Raw genomic sequence first — 12,936 nt, 5'->3', positions numbered from 1 at the left:
GATGCTGGATTCTCAGCAATGACAGACAAGGTTACTACCCCCATGGGGAATGGGGGATGTGAATAAGCAAAAAACAAGCAAACAGATACTGGGCGCCCAAAACAGTATCTGGCACATACTAGATGTTCAATAAGTATTTGTGGTTTGAAAGAATGAATGTTTCTGATAGTGATAGGGATATGAAGGAAATAGATTAATGTGAAATAGAACATTTAAATAGGGTCAATATGGAAGGCTTCTCTAAGAAGATGTTGATTAGACTAAAATGTGAAGAAAAGGAAGGGGCCAGCTGAGGAGGTATGTCTAAGGTAGAGGAAAGAGCAAGTGAAACGTCACTGAGTTGAGAACAAACTGATTGTTTTGGGGGACAGAAAGAGAACAATGTGACAGAGGCAAACTGAGCAAGGGGGAGACTAATTCGAGATGGTGTCAGCAAGGTAGAGGGAAGCTCAGTTACACACTATAGATCACACAGAGCAGTTGGGTTTAATTTCCAGGGCAACTGGAAGCCATTTGAGGTTTAAACAGTGAATCAATTTGATTTAACTCATGAATTAGAAGATCACTGTAACTAGTCTCAGGAGAAAGGATTGTAGGAGGCAAGATCTGAAGAAGGAAGACCGCTTAGGAAGTGTATCAGTTAGGATGTTTTTGCACATAACCAGGTCATAGGTGTAAAAGATATTGATCCCTTCAGTCCTCATTATAACCAGGAGAGGACAGGGCTGGCCAAAGCCACAGGGTTGTTCTGCCTACAAATAGACCCATCCATTAACCTGAATAAACAGCATCATTTTCCATGTGACACGATGTGAACAAGATTGGAAAGCACTGCTCTAAAACATATTTTTCATGTTTTCTGTCCCTCCAGATTCTTTTATACAATCTTTGTTTTGAGAGTTTCCCACTGTGGTAACCAGCCTCTGAGATGTCCTCCAATGATCCCCAAATCCTGGTTTTCACACGCTTGTGTCATCCCCTCCCACATTGTACCAAGGTTTAGTTTGTGTAAGTAACAGAATATGACAGAAGTCACTTCTAAGATTAGGTTGTAAAAGAATGTGGCTTATGTCTTGGCCTCTGACTCTCTTGGGTCATTCACTCTGGGGTAGCCAGCTGCCATGTCTTGAGAATACCCAGGTATCCCTGTGGAGAGGCCCACATGGCAAGGAACTGAGGCTTCCAGCCAATAGCCAACCAGTAAACCTTCTTGAAAGCAGCCCCAGTCAAGCCTTCAAATGATGCAGCCCTGGCCAACAACTGACTGCAATCTCATGAAAGACCTTAAACTACAACCACCCAGCTAAGTTGCCCTCAGGGTCCTGAGCTCAGAAACTGAAATAACAAATGCCTGTTGTTTTAAGTTGCTAAGTTTCGGGCTAATCTGTTGGGCTACTGTTACATTGCAGTAGATAACTAATGCGCCCCCCTTTTGAGCCCTCCACCCCAAGGTGGAAGCCAGAAACTCTCTTTATTTGCTTCCCTTACACTTAGGGTAAATGCAAGTGGCCTGAGATTTGCCAATCTGGCCCATCTGACTGAGACTTCAGTTCAGTAACTGATGACATGAAGAAGAACTGATTATGGGAAAGGTGGTGGAGGGAGATTCAGCTCCCAGAGGAGGCAGAAGTAAGTTGCTCGTGGTAAATCTCACGCCCAGCCTCTATCACTGTGGACTGCTCTGCCGGCCCCCAGTGGTGGCGGGAGTGGTAAGGTGTCCGTTGGAGCTATCTGCTGATGTAACCTGGATAGTGTTCCCAGATTCCAAACCTGCTTCACTCCAGGACATTCTTTCACACATTTTGTTTAAACCCTCTAGTGAGCTGTGTTTTTGGCAACTAGGAACTCAGACTGACACAGAAGCCTTTGAGATTAAGAAAACACTGCCTCAGAGTGGCTTAAATAATGTGGAAATGAACTCCCTCCTGTAACAAGAAGGCTGCAGAGGTATGCCATCAAGACTCTGGTTCCACTTTACTAGATCTCTAGAGGCTATGCCCTTCTGTCGGTGTGTGTGTTCCATCCTCTCTGGCTGGTTGCAATTTGGCTGTGACAGTTCCAGGCATCAGATGAGACACGACAATGTCCAGAGGTAGAAGGAGGCTCTATTTTCCTTGTATCCTTTTGCAAGAGTGAGGAACCTTACTCAGGAACCCTCCATAAACTTTCCTTCATATCTCATTGGCCATAATTTGATCAGGTGCTCCTTCCTAAAGCAGTTACTGGTAAGGAGAATGGTATTACCACTATTGCCGGGGATTAATTAGGTCCTACCTCTGGGATCTGGGGATGGAGCCAGACTCCCTTGAAGCTCCTGGCCAGGAGGAAGAAGGTGGCTACGTAAAAAACATTAGGGCTCTCCTAGAGATTCAGAGATTCTGGGTAAACAAGCAATAGTCTGCTATAGGAGGTTATTACAGTGTCCAGGCAGGAGATAACAATGGTTTATATTAGGGTAATGGAGTGGGAACAGAGAGGAGAAAGCAGATTGGGATATATTACATGTCTAAAAGCAAAAAGATTTGCTGGTGGATTGAATTAGGAAGGAGAGCTTTGGGAAGAGATAAAGGGAACGATGCATTAGTTTATACCTGAGCATTTAAATGCATAATTTACCTAAATGAGGAAGGCTGGGAAGAAACAGGTGAGGATGGAGTTACACATTTAAATGGTTACCAAGTAGACAGTTTCACATATGAGTTTGGAGCTAAGAGGGAAATCAGGGGTGGAGATCTGAGCTTGAGAGTCACCAACGTACAGGAAGAATTTAAAACCCTGCAACGAAATGAAATGCCTTTGGGGAAAGTACAGCAAGAAAGTAGAGGCCCAAGAACCAAGCCCAGGCCAGGTAGAACAGCTAGAGGGCAGGTAGAAGAGGAGATCCCAGTAAAGAAGAATGAAACTGAGCAGCCTGGGGGAAAGAAAACCAAGATGGAACTCAGAGTTCAGGAGATGATTCAAGTTGTCCTCCAGCCTCTCCTGTTCCGATTCCTCTCCCCGCTCCCACTCCATCCCCAAATGTCTGTATTTGAAGGTAACAGCCATCTTCTGCATCTTAATGTGCATGTGTGTTTGAAGTTTCATATAACAAATTTAAGTGAGTTTCACTCCTAATTGAGCCTAAAAATCACTAGAGATTGAAGGAAAATAGGAATATAATTAGGAGGAAAAAATATTTCAGAAAACTTGTCTCCTTTTTCTTTCTTGAATAATATATGCAAGACATTTTCCTCATAAATGGCATGGTAAAGGGCTAAAAAAATAAACCCACAAAACAAGCATTGAATGTATCTGTTAATACCCCGAACATTTTAAAATTTTAAAAAATGAACAAGACCACCTCTTACTATTTTAATGAGGCAGTATCCTTAAAGCAGTTATTATTTTGCAGTTATTGAATGGGACGAAAACTTATGTCCAGTAGTGGAAACTCTTTCTGCAGAATCTCAACTCTGGTGAGTTGCAGACAGAGAAGTTGAGGTCTCTGTGTTGGAGGAAGGCAATTCTAATTCCTACACGAATGGCCAAAGTGCAGAAGAGAAGTAGGAAAAGCAAGCAGACCAGATCAGTGGAGAGGATCCAGACTACAGTGGGAGCTCTGATTTCTTACTCAGGTGGGACTGGGTTAGCAGAATAATAGGAGCACAGAGTGTTTTGCTTGTAGTTTATGATGTAATCACCTGGGCTTTAATCAATTCTTTTTTTTAATTTAATTTAATTTTTTTATACAGCACGTTCTTGTTAGTCATCAATTTTATACACATCAGTGTATACATGTCAATCCCAATCGCCCAATTCATCACACCACCAACCCCACCCCACCACGGCTTTCCCCCCTTGGTGTCCATATGTTTGTTCTCTACATCTGTGTCTCAACTTCTGCCCTGCAAACCAGTTCATCTGTACCATTTTTCTAGGTTCAACATATATGCGTTAATATACGATATTTGTTTTTCTCCTTCTGACTTCACTCTGTATGACAGTTTCTAGATCCATCCACATCTCTACAAATGACCCAGTTTTGTTCCTTTTATGGCTGAGTAATATTCCATGATATATATGTACCACATCTTCTTTATCCGTTCATCTGTTGATGTGCATTTAGGATGCTTCCATGACCTGGCTATTGTAAATAGTGCTGCAATGAACATTGGGATGCATGCGTCTCTGAATTATGCTTTTCTCTGGGTATATGCCCAGTAGTGGGATTGCTGGATCATATGGTAATTCTATTTTTACTTTTTTAAGGAACCTCCATACTGTTCTCCATAGTGGCTGTATCAATTTACATTCCCACCAGCAGTGCAAGAGGGTTCCCTTTTCTCCACACCCTCTCCAGCATTTGTTGTTTGTAGATTTTCTGATGATGCCCATTCTAATTGGTGTGAGGTGACACCTCATTGTAGTTTTGATTTGCATTTCTCTAATAATTAGTGATGTTGAGCAGCTTTTCATGTGCTTCTTGGCCATCTGTATGGCTTCTTTGGAGAAATGTCTATTTAGGTCTTCTGCCCATCTTTGGATTGGGTTGTTTGTTTCTTTAATATTGAGCTGCATGAGCTGTTTATATATTTTGGAGATTAATCCTTTGTCCGTTGATTCATTTGCAAATATCTTCTCCCATTCTGAGGGTTGTCTTTTAGTCTTGTTTATGGTTTCCTTTGCTGTGCAAAAGCTTTTAAGTTTCATTAGGTTCCATTTGTTTATTTTTGTTTTTATTTCCATTACTCTAGGAAGTGGATCAAAAAGATCTTGCTGTGATTTATGTCAAAGAGTGTTTTTCCTATGTTTTCCTCTAAGAGTTTTATACTGTCCAGTCTTACATTCACGTCTCGAACCCATTTTGAGTTTATTTTTGTGTATGGTGTTAGGGAGTGTTCTAATTTCATTCTTTTACATGTACCTGTCCAGTTTTCCCAGCACCACTTATTGAAGAGACGGTCTTTTCTCCATTGTATATCCTTGCCTCTTTTGTCATAGATTAGTTGACCATAGGTGCATGGGTTTATCTCTGGGCTTTCTATCTTGTTCCATTGATCTGTGTTTCTGTTTTTGTGCCAGTACCATACTGTCTTGATTAATGTAGCTTTGTAGTAGTCTGAAGTCAGGGAGTCTGACTCCTCCAGATCTGTTTTTTTCCCTCAAGACTGCTTTGGCTATTCGGGGTCTTTTGTGTCTCCATACAAACTTTAAGATTTTTTGTTCTAGTTCTGTGAAAAATGTCATTGGTAGTTTGTTAGGGATTGCATTGAATCTGTAGATTGCTTTGGGTAGTATACTCATTTTCACAGTATTGATTCTTCCAATGCAAGAACATAGTATATCTCTCCATCTGTATCATCTTTAATTTCTTCCATCAGTGTCTTATAGTTATCTGCATACAGGTCTTTTTTCTCCCTAGGTAGGTTTATTCCTAGGTATTTTATTCCTTTTGTTGCAATGGTAAATGGGAGTGTTTCCTTAATTTCACTTTCAGATTTTTCATAATTAGTGTATAGGAATGCAAGAGATTTCTGTGCATTAACTTTGTATCCTGCAACTTTACCAAATTCATTGATTAGCTCCAGTAGTTTTCTGGTGGCATCTTTAGGATTCTCTGTGTATAATATCATGTCATCTGCAGACAGTGACAGTTTTACTTCTTCTTTTCCAATTTGTATTCCTTTTATTTGTTTTTCTTCTCTGACTGCTGTGGCTAGGACTTCCAAAAGTATGTTGAATAATAGTGATGAGAGTGGACATCCTTGTCTTGTTTCTGATCTTAGAGGAAATGCTTTCAGTTTTTCACCATTGAGAATGATGTTTGCTGTGGGTTTGTCGTATATAGCCCTTATTATGTTGAGGTAGGTTCCCTCTATGCCCACTTTCTGGAGAGTTTTTATCATAAATGGGTGTTGAATTTTGTCAGAAGCTTTTTCTGCATCTGTTGAGACGATCATATGGTTTTTATTCTTCAATTTGTTAATATGGTGTATCACATTGATTGATTTACTTATATTGAAGAATCCTTGCATCCCTGGGATAAACCCCACTTGATCATGGTGTATGATCCTTTTAATGTGTTGTTTCATTCTGTTTGCTAGTATTTTGTCGAGGATTTTTGCATCTATATTGATCAGTGATATTGGTCTATAATTTTCTTTTTTTTTTAGTATCTTTGTCTGGTTTTGGTATCAGGGTGATGGTGGCCTCATAGAATGAGTTTGGGAGTGTTCCTTCCTCTGCAATTTCTTGGAAGGGTTTGAGAAGGATGGGTGTTAGCTCTTCTCTAAATGTTTGATAGAATTCACCTGTGAAGCCATCTGGTCCTGGACTTTTGTTTGTTGGAAGATTTTTAATCCAGTTTTAATTTCATTACTTGTGATTGGTCTGTTCATATTTTCTATTTCTTCCTGGTTCAGTCTGGAAGGTTATCCCTTTCCAAGAATTTGTCCATTTCTTCCAGGTTGTCCATTTTATTGGCATAGAGTTGCTTGTAGTAGTCTTTAGGATGCTTTGTGTTTCTGCGGTGTCTATTGTAACTTCTCCTTTTTCGCTTCTAATTTTATTGATTTGAGTCCTCTCCCTCTTTTTCTTGGTGAGTCTGGCTAATGGTTTATCAATTTTGTTTATCTTCTCAAAGAACCAGCTTTTAGTTTTATTGACCTTTGCTATTGTTTTCTTTGTTTCTATTTCATTTATTTCTGCTCTGATTTTTATGATTTCTTTCCTTCTGCTAACTTTGGGTTTTGTTTGTTCTTTTTTCTCTACTTCCTTTAGGTGTAAGGTTAGATTGTTTATTTGAGATTTTTCTTGTTTCTTGAGGTAGGATTTTATTCCTATAAAATTCCCTCTTAGAACTGCTTTTGCTGCATCCCATAGGTTTTGGATCGTCTTGTTTTCATTGTCATTTGTCTCTTGGTATTTTTTGATTTCCTCTTTGATTTCTTCAGTGATCTCTTGGTTATTTAGTAATGTATTGTTTAGCCTCCATGTGTTTTTGTTTTTTAGGTTTTTTTTCCCTGTAATTCATTTCTAATCTCCTAGCATTGTGGTCAGAAAAGATGCTGGATATGATTTCAATTTTCTTAAATTAACTGAGGCTTGATTTGTGACCCAAGATGTGATCTATCCTGGAGAATGTTCTGTTGCAGTTGAGAAGAAAGTGTAATCTACTTTTTTTGGATGGAATGTCCTATAAGTATCAATGAAATCTATCTGGTCTATTGTGTCATTTAAAGCTTCTGTTTCCTTATTTATTTTCATTTTGGTTGACCTGTCCCTTTTTATAAGTGAGGTGTTAAAGTCCCCCACTATTATTGTGTTACTGTTGATTTCCTCTTTTACAGCTGTTAGCAGTTGCCTTATGTATTGAGGTGCTCCTATGTTGGGTGCATATATATTTATAATTGTTATATCTTCTTCTTGGATTGATCCCTTGATCATTATGTAGTGTCCTTCTTTGTCTCTTGTAACATTCTTTATTTTAAAGTCTATTTTATCTGATATGAGTATTGCTACTCCAGCTTTCTTTTGATTTCCATTTGCATGGAATATCTTTTTCCATCCCCTCACTTGTGGACAGCATATATATGGGTCTTGTTTTTGTATCCATTCAGCAAGCCTGTGTTTTTTGGTTGGAGCATTTAATCCATTCACGTTTAAGGTAATTATCGATGTGTATGTTCCTATGACCATTTTCTTAATTGTTTTGGGTTTGTTTTTGTAGGTCCTTTTCTTTTGTGTTTCCCACTTAGAGAAGTTCCTTTAGCATTTGTTGTAGAGCTGGTTTGGTGGTGCTGAATTCTCTTAGCTTTTGCTTGTCTGTAAAGCTTTTGATTTCTCCATCGAATCTGAATGAGATCCTTGCCGGGTAGAGTAATCTTGGTTGTAGATTCTTCCCTTTCATCTCTTTAAGTATATCATGCCACTCCCTTCTGGCTTGTAGAGTTTCTGCTGAGAAATCAGCTGTTAACCTTATGGGAGTTCCCTTGTATGTTATTTGTTGTTTTTCCCTTGCTGCTTTCAATACTTTTTCTTTGTCTTTAATTTTTGCCAATTTGATTACTATGTGTCTTGGCGTGTTTCTCCTTGGGTTTATCCTGTATGGGACTCTCTGTGCCTCCTGGACTTGGGTGGCTATTTCCTTTCCCTTGTTAGGGAAGTTTTCGACTATAATCTCTTCAAATTTAGTAAACTTATATAATTCATTTTAGAGTGTGGATTTGGTTTTCCTGCAGCCATCCAGGGGGATCATAAGCGGCTGTAAGAATGTATATAAAACTTGAAAAATCCTGCCATGCAATTCTGATATGAAATTCATGGGTAGGCATATTGTGTGATAATGAAATTTCAGTTTTTGGAGTCTCCATAATGTGGATTTGAATCTTGATTCCATCATTTGCTAGCTCTGTGACCTTGATCAGGTGACTTAGGCCTCAGAGTTTGTGTTCCCATCTAAAAGTCAGGATGATAATAACAATATCTATTTCAAATGGTTGATTCAGTTAAAAGAAACATATAAAGCACAGCAGACACTATGTAGTGCAGAGCAAGTACTCAAGAAATGTTGGCTATAAATGGGCAGTCTGGAAAGACCACATGGGATGTAATATAGATTGATCAGACCTACCCATCCTCATATGCAGGAAACAAAATCAAGGTGTAGATCTGATTGCAGCCACCAGAGTTGGTGAAAGCACAGTGCCAGTGCTGGTCTTTCAGCGACTTGGGCCATTCAGCTTCTGCACGTGGACTCTGTACTCTCACCTGGACCCACTGAAACCACCTGCAGAGGAGGGCAATGTTGTGGGCAGGGCTCAGGAGTGACATGGCCCATCACTACCACTGATTACCTGTGTGACCTTAGGAAGACTACTTTATTTTTGTGCTTATGCTACCTCAGTTGAAAAGCGGCGATAGTTAATAACAGTACTCTCCTCATAGGGTTGTTATGTAGATTATATGAGCTAATCTGTTTAGAGCATTTTTGTTTTGTTTTGTTTTGTTTTGTTTTACATCTTTATTGGAGTATAATTGCTTTACAATGGTGTGTTAGTTTCTGCTTTATAACAAAGTGAATCAGCTATACATATACATATATCCCCATATCTCTTCCCTCTTGCGGCTCCCTCGCTCCCACCCTACCTATCCCACCCCTCTAGGTGGTCACAAAGCACGGAGCTGATCTCCCTGTGCTATGCGGCTGCTTCCCACTAGCTATCTACCTTACATTTGGTAGTGTATATATGTCCATGCCTCTCTCTCACTTTGTCACAGCTTACCCTTCCCCCTCCCCATATCCTCAAGTCCATTCTCTGTTTAGAGCATTTTTAAGAGTGTTTGGCACATAGCATGAACTCAAAAAACTATAGTAAAAATAATAGGAATATGATAATTATCATGATAACGTTCAAACAGACCTGTAGAATTCCAAAGTCTACTTTTCCTGATAAAAGCTTTGCAGAGTGGATTTATGGAAAGAAAATGAGAAGAAGAAAATTAGGAGCAGATAGGTTAGAGGTGGGAGAGAAAAGTCAAGAAAATTTGCAATGGGGATAACTCAAAGTATACGCAGTACTAAAAGGGTGAAGTTTTGAATAACGAATGCAAGATAGAAGAAGAAAGCTTCAATATGGAAATATAATATTCAACCCAGAAGTTGTATCAAAAAAACTCTTGCATTAAGTGATCCCTCAATAGACATTTGAAAAAAAAAAAAGGACATTTGATGAATTGACTGGTTAATTAAATGTGATTTAGTACTAAATACTTTAGCCAATAACCTGAAGCCTGGCTCTTTGGACAGAGTGAGGGCTGAGAATAACATGCGGTCTTCTTATGATCTTCTGAATAAGGCTAGAGGCAATACAATGGATGCTTCTCTGTCTCTGTGTTTCTGTGTGTGTGTATACACAGAGATTATTGTCAAAGCTATTTGTTGCTAAGCAAAGATAATGAAAGGGATTGTTGAAACTCTAAGTGCTTAATAGCTTAATATGGTTACCCATAAACATTCACGTCCACCTCTTCTCTTAATAAACAGGCACCTGAGTGCAGGTCAACCTGCTCTTCATCCATTTTCAGCACTGAGGAGGGAGGGAAGCTTGCTGTGGAAGATAAAGAAAGGTGTGGGTTATTTGGAATCTTTTCTTCTGGCACTTCTTTAGCTAGTTGGACATTCCATGACCCCTGTGACACAGTCTAGCCAATTTTGGACTCCATCATCTTCTCTCTTTCCAGCATCCAGAGAGACTCCAGCTGTTTCCCAGACCTGTCCAGGGTGAACGACATCACCCACTTTGAAATGCAGCTCCAGGGATGCAAAATGTATTTTTTAAAAAGTTATTTGGTGAGGGAAGGTCCTGAGGTCCAAGTTTCTCTCAGTCAGTGCAAATCTGACCTCTGCTCTGTCCTCTGGCCTCGTTCTGAAAAGATGAACAAATGGAGAACCGTGAGTATCTACTAAGAAGCAGAGGAGTGCCAGGTCCTCTGACCCGGATCATCACCTTCTGTTCCATTCAGTATATCCTTTTATGGTGTATCTGTTAAACAATAAAGCTAATAAATCTCTACTTTCTTTAAAGTCAAAGAAATTGGAATTAGAACTTTGTAATTGGCAACCATAAAACTGGGAAGGAACCCACACAGCCTAGGAAGGGAGAATAAAGAGAAAGCAGAACCACCCGCTTCTTGGTGCAATGATAGCAGACACGTGGACAATGTGGAGTTACACAATCCAAATTTGCTTTCATTTCATCTCTCAGGAAAAGCTTACTACAAACAGGGAGGGACCAAGCTCACAGGAGACAGATGCCCAATATGAGAGAGCGGTTATTATGGAACACGAACCCAGTTTGTCTCTTGGTCCAAGTGAATTATACTTCAGGCTCTGGAGCAAGTGTGAGGATGAATCCCTGTCTGGGATAATTAAGCAGGACGTTTGTGAGTATTTCACGGGAGTAATTGCTGGGAGAGAGCATGGGCTTACTAAGAATAAGTCATGCCAGTTGAATCTTATTTTCTTTTGCTAAAGGCAACTACCTGGCAAGGAACTGAATCAAACAAAGTGCCAATTAATAGGAAGTTCTGCCATTAGGAATCCCAAACCACTTCCCAAGTACAGAATCTAGGTCTTGGGAGTAGGAGTGACAATGTGGTCTAAGAATGGCATGAAAGACTTATGGGACTTCTATTTTTCCAGCTTTATGGAGGAATAAAGATAAAATTGTATATATTTAAAGTGTACATGATGATTTGATATACATATGAATCTTGAAATGATTACCAAGGTTAAGATCAAGTTACCACATCCATCACCTTTTAACTTTTTATTAAACTTAATTTTTTTGTGGTGAGAGTGTTTAAGAGTTACTCTCAGTATAGTCAACATGTGTACATTGGATCTTTATAACAGAATTTGTACCCTTTGACCTATATGTCCCCATTTTACCCATCCCTAACCCCTAGCAACCATCATTCTACTCTGTTTCTATGAAGATCGTAGAAACATAGAAAATCAAGAAGGATTTTCTTCTTTTTAAGGTTGAATAATATGCCATTGTGTATGAGTGTGTGTGTTTGTGTGTGTATATATATATACAATATTTTCTCTATCCATTCATCCATTCATGGACACCTAGTTTGTTTCCATGTCTTGGCTATTTTGAATATGCTGCAATGGACATGGGGGTGAAGATATTTCTTCAAGTTAGTGATTTCATTTCCTTCAGATAAATACCCAGAAGTGGGATAGCTGGATCATACGGCAGTTCTATTTCTGATTTTTTGAGGAACAGCCATAGTTCCATAGTTGCTGCCTCAATTTACATTCCCACCAACAGTGCGCCAGGATTCCTTTTCCTACGTTCCTGCCAATCACCATTCTGATACTGGAATATCACTTCTACACATTTTGTTGGTTAAAATAAAACTCTCCTAAATAAAATAAAACTGTCCTAAAACTCTGGGCTTGCAATTCTAAGTGTCATCAGGGGCTCACCACGTATAACCCAGGTCAGTTTTTGGAACTTCTATGGCTTTCATTCTTTCTCATTCCATTAGCTGCAGTCTTGTCAATTCACACCTGAAATGGTTTTCAAATTTGCTCCTCCTCACCATTACTCCACCAGCCCTATAGCATCCACACTCTCTCCCCCACTTCTCTAAGAGTTCCCTCCTTTCAAAGACCAGCTTCTCAGCTGCATGGCACAGAGCAGCTCAGCTCGGTGCTTTGTGACCACCTAGAGCAGTGGGATAGGGAGGGTGGGAGGGAGACTCAAGAGGGAGGGGAGATATGGGGATATATGTATACACAGAGCTGATTCACTTTGTTATACAGCAGAAACTAACACAACATTGTAAAGCAATTATACTCCAATAAAGATGTTTTAAAAAAAAAAAAGACCAGCTTCTGCTCTACCTCCTCCGAAGGCTCTCTCTCTCTCTCAGTGAATTTATTTTCCCTCCTAGTTTTCCTAGGGCAGAGAGCCTACTTGCCTTTTCACAACTCTCTGAAGTTAGCTTTACCTTTACAATTCTGCATTTTCTCTGCTATTCTAATGTAAGGTCCTTGAGGCCCCAGCGCCGTGTACAGCAGTATTCTAAAGCTTGTCTGTTGGGTGAACACTCTTTGGCATTCTGAACTACCTTTCTGCACAATATGATTTGCTATGAGATATCCCTAGCAACAGCACAGCCTTACGGCTAAAAGTGTCAGTTGTACAGATTCTACTCTGTTTTAGAGCAGGACAATAGTGTTAAGTAAAGGCAAAAAAAAAAAAAAAAAGTCAAGGTTCCCTGCCTCCCCACCTATGAACTTGGACAGGTGCTACTTTCCTGAGTCTCAGGTTTGTCATTGGTAAAATGAGCATAATAGTTATACAGACCTTGCTGGGCTATCGAGGGAATTAAATGAGATTATATAGCTAAAAGATCTGTGGCACAGTGCGCGCGCGC

General features: G+C 39.7%; 1 protein-coding gene across 1 annotated transcript in view; it reads left to right on the top strand.

The window, feature by feature from the left end:
- Positions 1-10,240: 10,240 nt before the first annotated feature.
- The window catches only part of LOC113625047 (synaptotagmin-9), a 231,055-nt gene continuing 228,359 nt past the window's right edge, over positions 10,241-12,936 (top strand). Inside the window, exon 1 of the mRNA XM_027115497.1 lies at positions 10,241-10,919. The gene's annotated coding sequence lies outside the window, so the exon portion shown is untranslated. The remainder of the gene's footprint in view (positions 10,920-12,936) is intronic.

The sequence above is a fragment of the Aethalodelphis obliquidens genome, unplaced genomic scaffold (genome assembly GCF_003676395.1).
Source record: "Aethalodelphis obliquidens isolate GAN/ISIS:26980383/991018 unplaced genomic scaffold, ASM367639v1 scaffold14, whole genome shotgun sequence".
Classification (NCBI taxonomy): Eukaryota; Metazoa; Chordata; class Mammalia; order Artiodactyla; family Delphinidae; genus Aethalodelphis; species Aethalodelphis obliquidens.
This window is presented reverse-complemented; position numbering and strand designations above follow the sequence as displayed.